This window comes from Patiria miniata, unplaced genomic scaffold (genome assembly GCF_015706575.1).
Source record: "Patiria miniata isolate m_02_andy unplaced genomic scaffold, ASM1570657v1 HiC_scaffold_2, whole genome shotgun sequence".
Lineage (NCBI taxonomy): Eukaryota > Metazoa > Echinodermata > Asteroidea > Valvatida > Asterinidae > Patiria > Patiria miniata.
In genome coordinates, this window is record NW_024037058.1 from 906,896 (window position 1) to 922,853 (window position 15,958).

Consider the following 15,958-nt stretch of genomic DNA (forward strand, 5'->3'; position numbering starts at 1 on the left):
CTGGCTACGCCACTGAATAAAGGCCAAACTGAACATCCGGGTGAAGTTTGTACACGACAGTATTGCGTTCGCAATAAATATTGCGTTATTTCGCAAAACTATTGCGTTATTTCGCAATAAGTATTGCGTTATTTCGCAATAAAAATATTTTTTCACTTTAAAATCTACGAAAGCCCTGTAGTGCCATCAAGTATATCTTTTGTCCAATTTCGTTTTTATGAGATATATTTTTCCCAAAGTTCATAAAAACGAACTTCGAGAAAATATATCTCATAAAAACGAACTTGGACAAAATATATACTTGATGGCACTACAGGGCTTTCGTAAAAATCTGGCACGAACGGGCCTCCGTACGTATGCACGTGCGCTGCCGTCTTTTTATTCTCAGCCTCGACTCCAGGGGGCGCGTGCTCGTTCCTTACGATCGCGCAAGGCATGATGGGAAACAACATGGCGCTGCAAGATCGTCCCACGGGGCACGAGGTTGTTTTATTCTTTATCTCAACCTCGTCCCCAATGCTTACTCTATTTCCAACCGCGTTGAGCAGGTAGTGGTGGGCGCGTACTGCTCGACACCCTGGGGACGAGGTTGTCTTTATTCTAAAAGAGCCAAGCGGGGTGGGTTCAAACATTTTCGTAAAGGGGTGGTTTGAAGATAAAAAAAGTTTTTACCAATTTTGTATTTAAATAAAAGTTCAAATATATCAAATGAAAAGGATCTATAAGTCCGTTATTGAAAACAAATATTGAGTGGCTTTAAATTGTGAAATGGGAGGAAGATTATCGCTTGGTAAAATCTGGACTTTTTCAGTTCACTCGGCTTCGCCTCGTGAAATGGAAAAGTCCATATTTTACCTCGCGATGTTCCTCCCATTGGTGACCGTTTCGGCCGATTTCCGGCTGACTTTGATAGATTTTTTGTAAAAAAAAATTTGACAGAGTGGATTTTAATTTTGACAGGAAAAACAGAAACATTTTTTTTTTAAATGGTACATTTGTTTTAAAGGGAATGTACATCAGTGGCTTTTGTTGTAATTTTCAGAAATGAACTATTTGAGGGGTTTGTATAATTTATCAAATTTTGTTACACTGACATTTTTGACGTTTTGTGTTCGGAAATGCTGGAAAAAACAAGAAAAGCAAAAATGTTCAAGTAGTCTGGTTCCCTGACTCCACGAAAGATGAAATGGATCAATTTATGGGTAGGCAGGCCTTAGGGCTACAGTGTTTAAGTACACTTTTGTTACCTGGCCGGTTTGGAATGTTATATTGTCCTTGTTTTCTGTCCCTCCGTCTAGGCTTCTCTCCCCTGCCAAACTGTCCACCCTCCCTTCCCTTCCCTCCCCCCTCTTCCCTCCCCCCTCGACCCATTCCTTCTCGCATCCTTCAGTCTTGTCTGGTCATACTTTTTCAATTTCCAATTTTGTTTACTTGTTGATATATCTTTGCTTTGTCATTGTACTTTTGTTCATTCGTTGGCTGAATAAATAATAATAATAATAATAAGGGAATAAATGTGTGCTCCGGAGGTTTTTATCACTCGTTTAATACCGCTTAGAGTCTGGGTGCTGATAATTACCCGAGCCGGAGGCGAGGGTAATTATCAGCACCCAGACTCTAAGCGGTATTAAACAGAGTGATAAATACCGACCGAGCACATATTTATTCCCATTCATAAATACCTTATCCGTAAAAAAATATCAAATAATTCGTTCAAAAAATCCCGATTTTGTTCAACAAGTTCACTTCATGCTTTTTGAAACATCCCTCTAGCAAAATAATGGAGTGTTCATCTGGCGAGTAAGATGTAAACAACCCTTTCATGGAGATTGACGCGCGCTAGCATGTTCTGCGCGATGTCACGCAGAACGCACCTGGGGTGTTGCGTTTTGAATTTAGAACTATAAAATTCTGTCTCGCTTGTAGTGTTGCGCATGCCTACGTGAGGATTGTGAACGTTCAACCAATGAAACGTTAAGAGGCACTGGATTTTTAGGAGTCCACATTTTGTTGTGACACTGGAAAAGTGTTTAAGACCAGCTAGCCATGTCTTTATCATCCGTTTAATACCGGCCACGTGACGGGCTCTCGACCAATAGGAATGGCTAAACTGTCTGAGGTATTTATGAATAATTTATAAATGCTAGAAAATTGTAAGGTAAGGGAACGAGTCTAGCTGGCCTGCACCCATTCATGAACATTCATGAACCATTAGCAAACAAAGTTTTGACTGAAAAAAAATGGTAAATTTGGAGCACTAGTTGAAAAAGGTGGTCCGCTGACCACCGTTGGAAATATATACAACATTTGTGAAAATGACTTCACTCCATCCAGGCGACCATTACAAGATGCTTTAGACTGCACTTCCCAACATCCTAGTAAGGTATTTTGTAAAAAGTAGTTTTATTTTTCGATGTTTGCAAATGTTGTATATTCCCATGCTTTAATACAGTGTTTTTATCTTTTCAAACAAACCCTTGCATTAAGGCAATACTACAACATCTGCATGTGATTTTTAGTGTTTGAAGTGTATTTCGAGTATTTCTTGGGAATTTGACGGATTTTTGATAAATCCGACAGATTTTCAAGCGCATTTAGCAGAATTTGGCCATGATCTTACGGTCAGCGGGGCTTTATCGCGGAAAAACTATGACCCATGACCTCTACATGGCAGCTAGCTTTCGATGAATCAGCTCGAGCAAACGCTCAAAATTTCCCCCTGCAAATTAGGATAACTAGACTGACGTCTGGAGTACGAAATTCATTTGGCTAAACACCAAGTAAGTATCTGCCATCATGATTATGAATAGCTTGAGCAACTCCAGCTGACATGCTCATATTCATTCACATGTAGCGCTGGAGACATAACCTACCATAGCCCCATAAATGTGGCCTATTTACTGGACGCTTCTGCCTCCGTAAACATAGGCCACACATCCACATGTAGTATGGAACGCCGTATTATCGCGGTACTTATCACGTTTCTCGTTCGCAATAGAGATTGCCCACTAACCTTCCAGAATTGTCCTGTCTTATGTGTAGTATAACTCTTCCTTTTTAAATTAATATAAAAAAATCTGACGGGTGGTGTGGTTTATTCCGTGTACGATGCCTGTGAAAATAGACATGCGCGGCGTGTGCGAACGGAGGTGGACTCCCTATTATCGCGGTATGCGGGAAGTGGTTTTTATAATGATCCCAACTTTTTTGTTCATAGTTTATGTTTGACCAAAACACCCCCTGAATAAAGTCTGATATTTTCCCTGTAACGTTCAAGTTGATTAAAGACAAGATGTCTGCAGGATGATTTCTTAAGACCCTGCCCTTCCCCCGAAAGGAGAACACAAATCCCTGAGGCAAGTCTACTGATCGGCGATTGAGGGCGCCATTCACTTTACACGGTGTGTCGTTTTATTTTCGCTAACGCGCGGTGCTTATTTTGATCCCGTAAAAGTTGTTACGATTTCGCGCTGCAAATATCGTCGTTCGACTTCATTTTACATTTGCAGCTGAAGAATGGGAACCAGACAATGGAACTCTCATTTTATTCCTCCATGCATGGACAGAGCGCAATTAAAGATTTATGTTAAAATATAAACGGTACCTTTTAGCAGACACGGTGAGGGAAAATTTTGCAAGTTTTGGAAACCGTTAATATTTATTAAAATCGTTAAAAGTCCCGAAAGACACAACATTTTTTAATCGTCCTTTTTATACAACTCGGTAGAAAATCCTTGATGACTGGTGAACTGGATAAAAATCGCCACTTGAAGGAGTTTTGACACTGTAAAAAGAGAAATTTCCCATGCCGCGATAATAGGGATGCCGCGATAATAGGGAGTCCGACTATACAAAAATCGTGTCGACGGAGCCAAATTTTGATTTTCACATTTAGGCTTAGTTTGTAGGTTTTTTTTGCTTTAGAAGCATACTCACCCTCTTTATAGGCTAATCAGAAAGTGCTGCCTTTTTCAGATGTATATTTTTCGTGAAATTTCCAGATTCATTTTTACACGTTTGTGTATCAAAATTTCAACATGAAATTTCACAAAAATTAGACATCTGAAAAAGGCAGCACTTTCTGATTAGCCTGTAAAGAGGGTGAGTATGCTTCTAAAGCAAAAAAACCCTACAAACTAAGCCTAAATGTGAAAATCAAAATTTGGCTCCGTCGACACGATTTTTGTACATGTGGATGTGTGGCCTATGTTTACGGAGGCAGTCCAGTAAATAGGCCACATTTATGGGGCTAAACCTACCACTGCCTACATGACCCTACTCCCTAGTCATGAGAGTGTGGTAGCAAGGGTTTCGATCCAACTCGGACCCAAGCCAACTCGGACCCATGCCAATTCGGACCCACTACCAACTCGGACCCACGCCAACTCGGACCCACTACCAACTCGGACCCACGACCAACTCGGACCCATGCATGACCAACTCGGACCCATCGTTTTCAATCATGCGGCATTTCATAAAGTTTGTCCACTTCTCATCTGTTTACAATGATGCTGTTCAGTATACATTTTCATTGTAATTGTAAGGAAAATTATGTGTTTGCAGCAGTTACAATAACATTTTTGTTGTTGTAAAGCGCATTGAAATGCTATTTTGAAATGCGCTTTAAAGGTGTAATTATTCATTTATTATTATTTGTTTCCATTAAAACATATTGCGCTTTGAAAGTTTCACCAATTATTTATTTTCATTAAAACATATTAATTGACATCGCTCACGCCATCTTGCTCCATTAACAGCAATTTATTTCATTTTTAATCAACAAAAGTAACAAAATATACAAATTCAGAACAGATATTCATAGAAAAAAAAAAGTATGGCATTGATTCCATAATAAACTCTTTCAAACATAACATTATTAACTCAATAAATATAAGTAAATATTATAATTCAATAAATAAAATAAATAAGATATAAAACGAAGTCTGTTCTAATCTCTATTTTAAAAACCGGAAAAATTCTGCCAACCGGACACCACTTTTTTCAATTAATTTTCTAGCGCCAAAAGTTACCTCTTTTATGGTTATTCCCTCCACTTTCCCTCCTCTACTCTCACCCCCTCCTTTCCTTAATTTCTATTTATCAATCAGTCGCTCACTTCATCGAGATTCGAACCTCGGACGCTTGCTTGATACACGAGTCTCTTAACCGCTAGGCCGCGCACGATCGCTGTTGCAATGATCAATCTTTGGACGTATTTGAAGTATCCATTGAAATAAACTAAATATTCATGAGAAAATAAATATTCATAATGACGTATTGCACTATCATTGGCCGGCTCATGCGACGTCTCATGCGACGTCATGGTTATCGATGTCATGCGTATAATGTACACTGTTCCAGCAATTTATTTCCTACTGAAAATTATAATCCTTTGAATTTCGTTTGGAAAAGAAAATCAAGATTTTGAAAAAGCATGTATATATCAACAAATGACATGCGAAATGCCTAACCTATACTATACGCTACTAATATCTCTTGGAAAAAGCTAAGCACATTAGTTTCATGACGTCCAAAACGATAAGCGTTTAGCAACAGTATACTGTATGCATCATAAAATACCGCTCCACACAGCGGCAATAAAAGAAAACGACAAAACTAAAAGCCCCATTCTGCCCAATATAATTGCAGAATATCTTCACTCTATAACAATGTCACATTAAGATAACCTATAGATATAATCTCTGAAACTAATGATTGAGTCATTGTTGGGTCTGAGTTGGTCATGCTTGGGTCCGAGTTGGTAGTGGGTGCGAGTTGGTAGTGGGTCCGAGTTGGTAGTGGGTCCGAGTTGGCATGGGTCCGAGTTGGCGTGGGTCCGAGTTGGCATGGGTCCGACTTGGTTTGGGTCCGAGTTGACCTGATACCGTAGCGGTTGACCCTAAAATAATGGCCTCTCAAAAATTGTCGATTTTCACCTCTAATATCCCACCCCACACCCCAGATTTCATTTACATACCTCATACATTCAGCAGTCATTCACAAAGCTAATGATCGACTTGAAACAGACCACACAAAAAAACAAATGTGAAAAATCTTGACGATTTCGGTGGCTTGTCCGTAAAAAAACGCCAGTTCCAACGGCTGTCGTCCATTTTGTTTTGTTATTTATGTAAATGCATGCATCACATGATGACATCGAAAAAAAATCTGAAGGTTTGCATGGTGGAAAGATACTAAGCCAAGATAAGTTTGCGGTAGCACCATGCATGTGAATAAATCTCTTTTGTGAGTATCGTCCGGTGCCCCAAATTCGCACTGCCCAATATTCGGGCAACCAACTTTCTCGGCTCGTATCTTTTTTAACACAACACGGACCGACGTCAAATCACCGTCGATGATCCATCGTTACATTGCCTTTCTTCTCGATGCAGTTATGCAGAAATCAAAAGCTTTTCCGAGAAGTAATTTGAAAGAAATCAAAGAGAGTGTAAATTATTGCTGTACCGACTAGATACAAAACGTCACATTATTGATGGCCAAGAAAACTAATACAAACATCGCTACGAATTTCCACTCAGTGTCGCTGTACAACCCCGAAACGTGAAAGACATTTTCGGTCGACTTTCACTAAACAACAGAGGGCGTAATCAGAATTAAGGAGCACGAAATACGACGTGCGCCTTATATCGCGTTTTTATTTTACGATCTGTTTCGCCAAGATGCAGATTTCGGTACCGAGTTGTTTGTTGGAATGAATATGCCTTAAAATATATTTCTGTCGGAATAAGACCTAATCGTAATGTTTAAAGTACCCAAAAAGTAGGCCAATACCTATGTTTGTTTTTATTGAAATGATGTGTATCATGCAACCATGTGTCGAGGCGGTGCGATCGGCCACGGTATTGGTCGACCGCGTGCTAGGCGCGCGCGCCTGTATAATTGATTGATTGATCGCAGGTGTATTAGAATGAGCAATGAATGCCGGAGAAAATTGTTACAGAAGGGTGGTTTTGTTATGTTTTTGATGGAGGAGTCATTTCAACTATATTTGTCCATGTTCTTAAAAATATAACCAACTATGTAGGGTTTAGTTTATGCAAGAAAAAAAATCGGTCAAAGTACTGTGCGCGAAAAATGGTCACACAAGGATATGTGTGGTTTTGAAAAGAACCAGAGGGACTCAATGTTTGGAACAGTATGCTCTGCCCGTCGTCAGGAGAATGAGGGATTCCAACGATGATGATATGTTATAAGGATGGGTGCGGTGAGGTGTGAGAAGGATGCAAACTGGTGAAGCAAGTTGCGATGCGTCGGCTGTTTCTTGTACAATTGATTCGCCCATACTTAATGGCTGCGCACTATAATACTATCGGTTGAGAGATTGTACAAGAAACAGCCGTCGCATCGCAACTCACGCGCCTGTTGAGCAACAAGATTGATTTGCATAAGCGCGACATCACAGCTTTGGGGTCATTGCTTCGTACATTCAAAATGGCTGCCATCAACAGACGATTTTTGCGTGCATATGGGCTCCAGAAAGATTAAAAAATTTCTCGGAAAATTGGATATTATTACACCTAAGCATCCCAGAAGTGAAGAGCTGAGACATCATTAAATACAATCATATGTAAGAAAATTTGTGTAATTTTTTGAGAACCTCCTCAGTAGTGTGCGATAACTTGGTGTGTGGCCAGAGGTTCAGCGCAGCATACCGCAGCCACACTAGTGGGGCTAGGTATCACAGTGTAGGACTGTACCAGACAGTTGATTTTTCTGCTGACAAAATATTATGATCTTAAATTGATTTTCGGCTCCCCTAGCAACGGAACCATCGGCGCACAGGCCATATGTGGGATGTGTGACTGAATATACAGAGGTAGTCATTTTCTTATGGGACTAGTAGTGGTACAGTAGTTCCGGATTTTTCCTAGTTCCGGAGCGCTTCAAATAAAAACCTACCTCTTTATGATTAGCCTTCAATAATTTTTTTTCTGATAAGGTGCATTTTGAAAAGGAAAATTTAAACTTCTTGATAGACTTGAGTACTTCCCCTGCACTTACTTGTGCAAGCGTGACAGCGTTCGATTTACCTCTCACGTGACTTATTGCGCTTACTCCAGCCTGGCCCCAGTAACCGACTCGCCGAGCCAGTTACTTGGGTAAGTATCCCATAAGGGATAAGGCCATGCAATAAACATGGCTGCCAATGTGCCAGGCGCCTCATGTGTCATGTCAAAGGTCAACTTTCCAGCAGCTCTTGCACGAAACTTTACTCACGTCGACAGGTGCGAGTAAGCTGGGGAAAGTAATCGAACGCACTCAATGATTCTTTTGATAAAATCTTTAGAAGAGGACTTTTGGCAGATTTCCGTCTCACACTTTGACAAGTTTGGACGGTTTGTAGAAAATCGCGGCAGCTGCGAATCGACAATAAATTTTCTCCTCGGTACATCACTCGTACCGTGTGATTTCAAATATTTTGTTCATACACTACAGTTGTATAAACTCTTCCAACGAATGCTTGTTGAATCAAAATAAGTTGTAGAGTCTGTAATATTTGAAAATTCGCCAAAGAATGACCGTATGCCTAGTTCCGTATCGCGCGTGCACTTATGACCCAACTACATGCACGTTGATCGATTTTGTGTGACGTATTCTGCACTGGGTCAAAGGTTTTTCGGTCCGTGCGTGAGTTCGTGCCAAAGTCTAAACTCCAAATAATTTTCGAGTACTAAAAGTCGAGTACATGCGTGTACTAGTAAGAGTATACAAGTACTCCAACATTGTACAGCTCTGCCTCATGCAATTCCTCCTGTTTACACATAAGTATTTCACCACAGTGAAACACTTCACAAAAACAAATATTTTCTTCACACCAAATATTGCATTAGATCAAAGCATCAACCACTGGTCTAATCAGACTCCAACTGATGACCTCTCTGCTTTCACGGTTCCTGCTCCATTTTCCAACTAAATGTCAGAGTTTATAAAAACAAAAATTCTGTTAGGGAGAATACACGAGAAAGTGTGGATTCGTAGTTAAGAATCCACACTTGCGAGTGTATTCTTTGACTTAAACCATTGCGTCAAATGAAGTATTGGCATTAACAGTGAGAGGAGATGAAAAGACTTGGGAAAAATGTTGCAACCTGATGCCACTTCCGCGATTGTCTACAAAGTCTATGGAGAGTCAAGAAAATTTTCTAAGTATTTCCTAACAAAATTGGAAATATTTTTCAGTCCCAGATTCATGCCTTATCATCATTTTTGCAATGAATGACCTTCATTGAGATGATATATGAAGAAAAAAATGGCGTCAGGTTGCAACATTTTTCCCGGCTCCTTCCTTCGACATATGGATAGTTCAGACGATGATTTCTTTCTGACTCGAAGTGGGTTTTGCAGTGACGGCGGAGAATGACTCTGACAGTGAAGATGCATTGGTAATTTCGGAAGGAAATTTTCACGCATACGGTCCTATTAATGCTCATTATGGAGAACAATTGTCCAACATGTTCAAAGTGTGGATTCGTAATTCCGAATCCACACTTTACTAAAGATTCTTCATTCCGAATCCACACTTTGTGACCAGCGTAACAGATTTGTAGTTCCAAATCCACACTTTTAACAATAGTGTGACGTCATAGCAATGGTTTAAACAATCTGAACTTAGTCACTGCATAAAACTGACCAACAGGAATATTCATGTGAAATTCAGTTCGCCCTTCTCCTTATTAACCCTAACCCTGTCAGACGCAACACTACACAGTGCATCAGGTGGAAATGGGAACACTGCTTTAATTAAAAAGAGTTAGACACTGGCAGTCTCTTACTTTGAAGTTGTCATTTTGAAAATAATTTTTTCTGTAACATCCCCAATGGAATGGTTGAATAAGTTAATTCATTGGTGATTATTGATTCCATCCATCTGATTAGGTACTGTCATCTTAACCATGAGTTCAATTAAAGTAACACATGGCTCATCTCACAAGTATGCAGTGCAGGGAAAGAGGACCAAAGATGCATTATCAAGGGAGGAGCAAGATCTGTTTGAGCTATGCAGTCTAGCAGGGGTGGATATAAGCCCTGCTGTTTTTAGGTAATATGGATCTCCTAAAATATACTGTACTGACATTTGTCAAATGATGTTGAATTTTAATGGGCTTTTCCACAAACTTTGCAGAAAAGCTGATCTGGTTGGCTTTTCTGCAAAGTACATGTAGTGGAAAAGTCTTTGTGTTTTTACCTGCTCCCCCTCCCCCTTTTGGGGGACTTCTTTCCAAAATGCCATAGACTTTGGTCACTTTTAAAGCTCAGACCATGATCAAACTAATAGCCCAAGCATGACATCATATCATCTTGAGAGGGGCAAGAACTTTGCCCAGGTCCTCAGGCAGCGTCGGGCCTATTGTTGAGTTCAAACAAAATGGAACAAAAGAAGGAAAGGGGCAGGTCCTCATGAGTATAGTAAAAACACGACTGCGTGGGTGAGCTTGTCTTACATACGCAGTGTGGACTTCCGAACAAAAGACGTCCACATAATGTAGGTAGCAGCGACGAAGTGTGGACTTGCCCACGTCCACACAGTGTTTCCCCATTTCTGGAAAACAGGTTTAGAGGCATTTTTGGGTTAGGTTTATCTGTAGCAGAATGAAGAGAAACACTAAAGGGAATCATTGAAAAAAAATTGGGTTGTAAGAGTTTTCACAGTTTGAGAAAAATGAGTTTTTCCACTGGTGTTCCTTAACTACACGAAAAGAAAGGAAAGTCCACACTAGGTATGTGAAACAAGTCTGGGTGTGTGTGTGTGTGTTTATTCCAGCATCAATGGACACAGAACTTTGAACAGCTCTGTGGAACAATGTCTGCTATAGCCTTTATTCAGTCCATTTCATGAAATTTCGACATGCAAATGATCCTAAGTGGCTTTAAGAAATAGTTTAAGTCGGAGAATAGACTTGGAACTGTAGATACCAGTACATTCATGCAAGAGTGGACTGGCTTTGCCTCGTCCATTCTTAACATAATCTAAAGTTCCGAGTCCATTCTCATTGATGTCAGTTGCATGACATTTAGCTTGTTTTTATCATTGCATCGGCAGGATTATTTTGGATCTACTCCGGATGAATGTGTCTCCTGTTGCAATTGTCCAGATGTTAAAATCAATGGTGCAAAGAAGTGCCAAGAGTTCAACCACTTCGACATTTCAAACTGTATCTAGTATGCAGACACCATCTTCATATGTCACTGAACCTTCAAAGAACAGCAGCACAGCCATGACGTCTGGTGCCTTAAAGACAAAAGAGAATCAGCATAGCAGTAAGCTGGGCATGAAAACAACAAGGTCCAGACCACCTGCAAAGTATTCACACAAGACCTGAAGTGTTTATACAAATGTATATGCATGTACATGTACAGTATTTAACACTATTTAAAGTGTAACAACTTTAAAACTGTTTGATGCAACTTGAGTGTATCTAAGTGCACGCTACAGCCCTAAATGGACACAAAGAAATGGTTTTTTTGCAAGAATAACTGCCTCATACTTTCATAGGAAGCAGTGGAATAGCGTTTGAGTGGGTCGACATTCCTCCCCAACAACGTTCCCCAACATAAAGAAAAGCGGAAAGAAAAATAGCCATTTCATCTCACTTTAATGCATTTTCACAGCTCATAACAAAGTCTAAGTAGACCCAAAACGACACAAAACGTTAGTAATTAGATACTACATGTATTTCCCGTCAAAATTAGACCCGCCTCAAAATGGTGTACATGTTTGTATTTGTTATGGCTCACTTCACTTTCAGTTTCATGCTGGCCATTAGTTTTTTGCCCAGACATCATTTATTTGAAAAAGAATTAGCTGTAAGCAACCTGCTTATAGTATACACGTGCATGTACATGCATGTATGTACAAGAAGTACTCGCAACGGAATTCATTCATTCATTTACATGAACAAAGAAAGATGGCATGAACAATTTGTTCAATTACATGTGTATTTTGGCATTCTTGCAGAAACCGACGTTATTGTGTTGAGCTTATTTACGTACATTTTGCTTCAGTACTAGCACTGTATGCACTTAATGGTGAAGACAGAATTCCATGGTAAATTACACCCATATTATTTAGCAGAAAGTCCTCAAGTTTGTCATTTGTGCCTGCCTTTGCTTTATTCACTTCACTTTACACTTCATAAATAGTCCAAGTAAAAGGCCAAGTGTCTTCACATTTCACCAATATTTTTTTTACAACAAAATGTTTCCCAAAGCAAGGTCTAGCAGATCACAGAATATGGACACTACGTGTTCATTTTATTTTTGTTTTGTTCATTTGTAAAGAACAAATGAGTGTTTTTGACAGGAAGACTGATGTCATCAACCATATTGCACATGAGAAGCGGCAGTAGTCTAACATAATGAGGCACATTACATCTGTCTTCATCAATTTCTATGGCTTGGGATCCAGAAGTTGAGGTGTGGGTAAAAGTTATTCAAACATGAAAACAGTATGAGGCGTGAAGAGTAGTTTAGACTGGGTGCCAACTTGCATTCTCTGTGATTTGATTGCATGTACATGTATGCATTTATAAACAGATGTTTGCAATACGAACATTAGTCCGGTCAATTTAGAACAAAACAGGGCCTGACCTAGAACAAATTGCAATAGAATTTATTTTAATGTGACCATGCTAAGGAAATATCACTATTTAACATACTGAAAATCTAATTTCATCAAAGGAGTGGGAAAGTGTTTTCATTCACTTTTTCGCTACTAATTTTTCATAATACGTAAACAGCCGTATGGAGAGCGTCATGTTTTCTTTTGCGCCCGTTACTCGTCAGAAAATCCGTTCACATCACGTATGAGACTTTGCGAGACACGACTGATCACAGCAGACGACTTTTCTATGTCCACCAATTATTAAAACACTGCCGCACAATACTAAAGGATATTTTTTTGACAAAATCAAGAAATTTGAGATTGTTGTGCTTCCCGAAATATTTTTAGGTTAATATAAATCACTTTGTGCCCCCCCAAAAAACATTTGTTTCATAGAAAATCTTTGCATAAAGAGGTCTACTTGAATAAAAGGCAGAAAATGATATACACAAAGAGATCCATTTAAATTTAAATTTCAGGTGTCTACGCCAATAGGCCAGAGTCCAATTTTAAATATTAGGGAAAATATCTGAAATCCGAGATTCGTGTGTTCCTTCTGTGTTAAATTTAGGTCATTGGCATAACTTATAAATAAGATAAAAATTGTCAAAAAAAAACCTTACTAAAGCCTGGCAAATTAACAGGATTAAAATTTTGCAGTGAAATTATTTTTTTTGCTGAATTCTGCGCTTTAGAGAAAAGAAATATATAGTGTAAAAAGTGTATTACGTCTACAAATAATACGTTTCCCCAGATCAAAGCCTTGGGGGGGGGGGGGGGGACGGACCGTGCCAGTGAGATCATTTTTTAAAGTAATACTAACGCGAGGTCTGTTCAATCCAAAGAATCCTTTTGTCGGGACTCTAGTATGCTTATCTGGTGTAGTTCATTTCACTCTTGACTGTACAAGCAGATGTCTCAATTACTTTTCGTACCTCAATTAAGATGATCTCAATTTAGCTGTTTAAAGTTACTGTACCGTACTTATGAAAAACATGGAAAGCTCATGTACAGAACTACATCTGTTTCTCATCAACCTCGCCCATTAACTTTTTTTCTTTGTGATCGAAGTGTTTTGTGATGTTTTGTTTCATATTTTCATGTACTAACAAAATGCACTGTAAGCTTCACAACCTGAGCCCAGTAATTCCTGAATTTTCTTAACCAAATCCAACATCATTTTCAGGCGCTCAATCAATAATATTTAATTAAAGATCTCGCTTTACTTTAAAAACGGTCCATGCATGCACTGTCCAACCGTTTACCAGCTGTATGATCAGAATGATGTTTAGACATCCCCGGCCCTTTTTGCAAATAATTGTTTCTCGTCAGTGGACTTATTGCGCGCAGTTTCGGCGGAAAGTCGTCCACTCCATCCGTAGTGCCCTGTATAAAATTATAATTTGAAACAGTCGTCTGCTGCAAAAGCATGTGGTCATGAATCCTAAACAATATATAGACATGTAAATCGCAGCAAGTCACCAGACGAATTGTTCGAGGACAAAATGTCTCAAATTTGTTATCTGAAAAAAATGTTTGAAAAACACCCTTCCACTCCATAGAAACAAGATTTTTCACATGTTGTTTGTGTATTTATGAAAGTCGTTTGACGCTTGAATGGTTTCTATTGCAATTTGTTCTAGGTCTTAACTTGAATTGACCGGACTACATGACAGGTATGAATATAGACAGTGCCTCTCTTCGCTGCTCCCTCATCCATTATAGAGTGATTCATTCGGCCCCACCCATTGTAGGCAATGACACGTGTCTCTATGCACTCTGTGCACAAACAGTAGATGGTGCTTTTTGACCACCTTTTTCAGGAGCTCCAGTTGAGCACACCACATCAGACGCCATCAGGAATGTGTTAAAATGTAAGGGACATCAAGACTGGGAGAGCCCAGTGCTATCCCCCAATTGCTCTTTGTAACCATGAAGGGGGTACTTGTGCACAGAGCCCATAATGCCGCATACGTTAAGATTTACACACATTCATTGTGAAGTAAAAAGAACTTCTGAAAACACAAATTACATTGAATATAAGTGTAGGCCTTTATATTGATAACACATAACTTCTGGTTTGATGACGTCACAACATTAGGAAAATTGCCCATGGTCAACATTGTAGCTGATGTTGTTACGTGTGCTACAAACGTCATCACTCAACCTGAATCAAATGAAGGATTTGAATTTTAGAATTAAAGAAAAGAAACCATATCATTTTCAAATTCTCCCTACATATAAGTTCTGGTCTGATGAGATTGGAATCCTGAAACCTCGCAAAATTCATTTGCAGTTGTCCAAAGAATATATAAGGGTAATTTGGTATAATTTCGATAAATGGCTTCAAATTTAGAAAAAAATCAAGTGTCTTTGACATGCCGCTAGAGGGCGCCCTTTTGGGAAATGATGTCATCATGTCGATATTTGTGTTGGGCATTACTGATCATTTGCATAATTTATATAATTGTAATAAAAATACTTCTTTTTTAAAGGGAATGTACAACATTTGCTTTTGCTGCAATTTTCAGAAATAAATGGATTTGGAGGATTAGTATGTTATATAAAATATTGTTTAACTGACTTGTTTAATGTTTTGGGCTTGTAGATGCTGGAAAAACCAAGAAAACCTATCATGTTCTTGTAGTCTGGTTCCCTGACCCCACTTAAGATGAAACGAAGCAATTAATACACTTTGGGGAATTGTAAGGTCAGAGAATCAGTCTAGCAGGCTTGTACCCCTTCACAGGTGTGTGATCAATTGCAAAGAAAAGTCAGAATAACTAAATGTGTAAGGACACAATACTGGCTAATTTTAGGGTGGAACTCAATGTTGTCATGGTGGTTTAACATGTTAGGTACAAGTATGAAGGGATAAATAAAATTTTGAAAAATCCACAATTTTCATTTTTTAGTGGTAAAAATTCTTGATTTTTGGTGAAAATTTACCTCGAAATACCACTTAAAAACGGGACATAACAAGTAAGCCTTTTTGAATGAATTAAAAACACGCTTACAATTTATTTCCTCAGATGAATATTGTATTGAAGTTGTTAGTAATGGAATGAATTTTACAAATACAGGTAACCTGTATTCAAAATATTTCTGGTTTGTGCACAGGGACGCCAGATAAACTATTTAACGTAAGTTACGTTTGGTGTCTACCTATTTAGCATATTTACTGGGGTCTTTATAAACCCTCCTTAGTATATCCTACAGTAATTTCAGATGATTAAGTCTTCAGAAGCATAATATCAGTTCCTTTATACACAATGTACATAAGTTTTTAAACTTTACCTTTCCTTAAATCATATTTAAGGGTGGGTCACCACTTTG

General features: G+C 38.9%; 1 long non-coding RNA gene across 1 annotated transcript; it reads left to right on the forward strand.

The window, feature by feature from the left end:
- The first annotated feature begins 2,630 nt into the window (after positions 1 to 2,630).
- LOC119726966 lies at positions 2,631 to 13,075 on the forward strand. Its single transcript, XR_005270875.1, has 3 exons — positions 2,631 to 2,780; positions 9,898 to 10,060; positions 11,063 to 13,075. It is a non-coding gene; the product is annotated as an uncharacterized LOC119726966 (long non-coding RNA).
- The last annotated feature ends 2,883 nt before the right edge of the window (positions 13,076 to 15,958 follow it).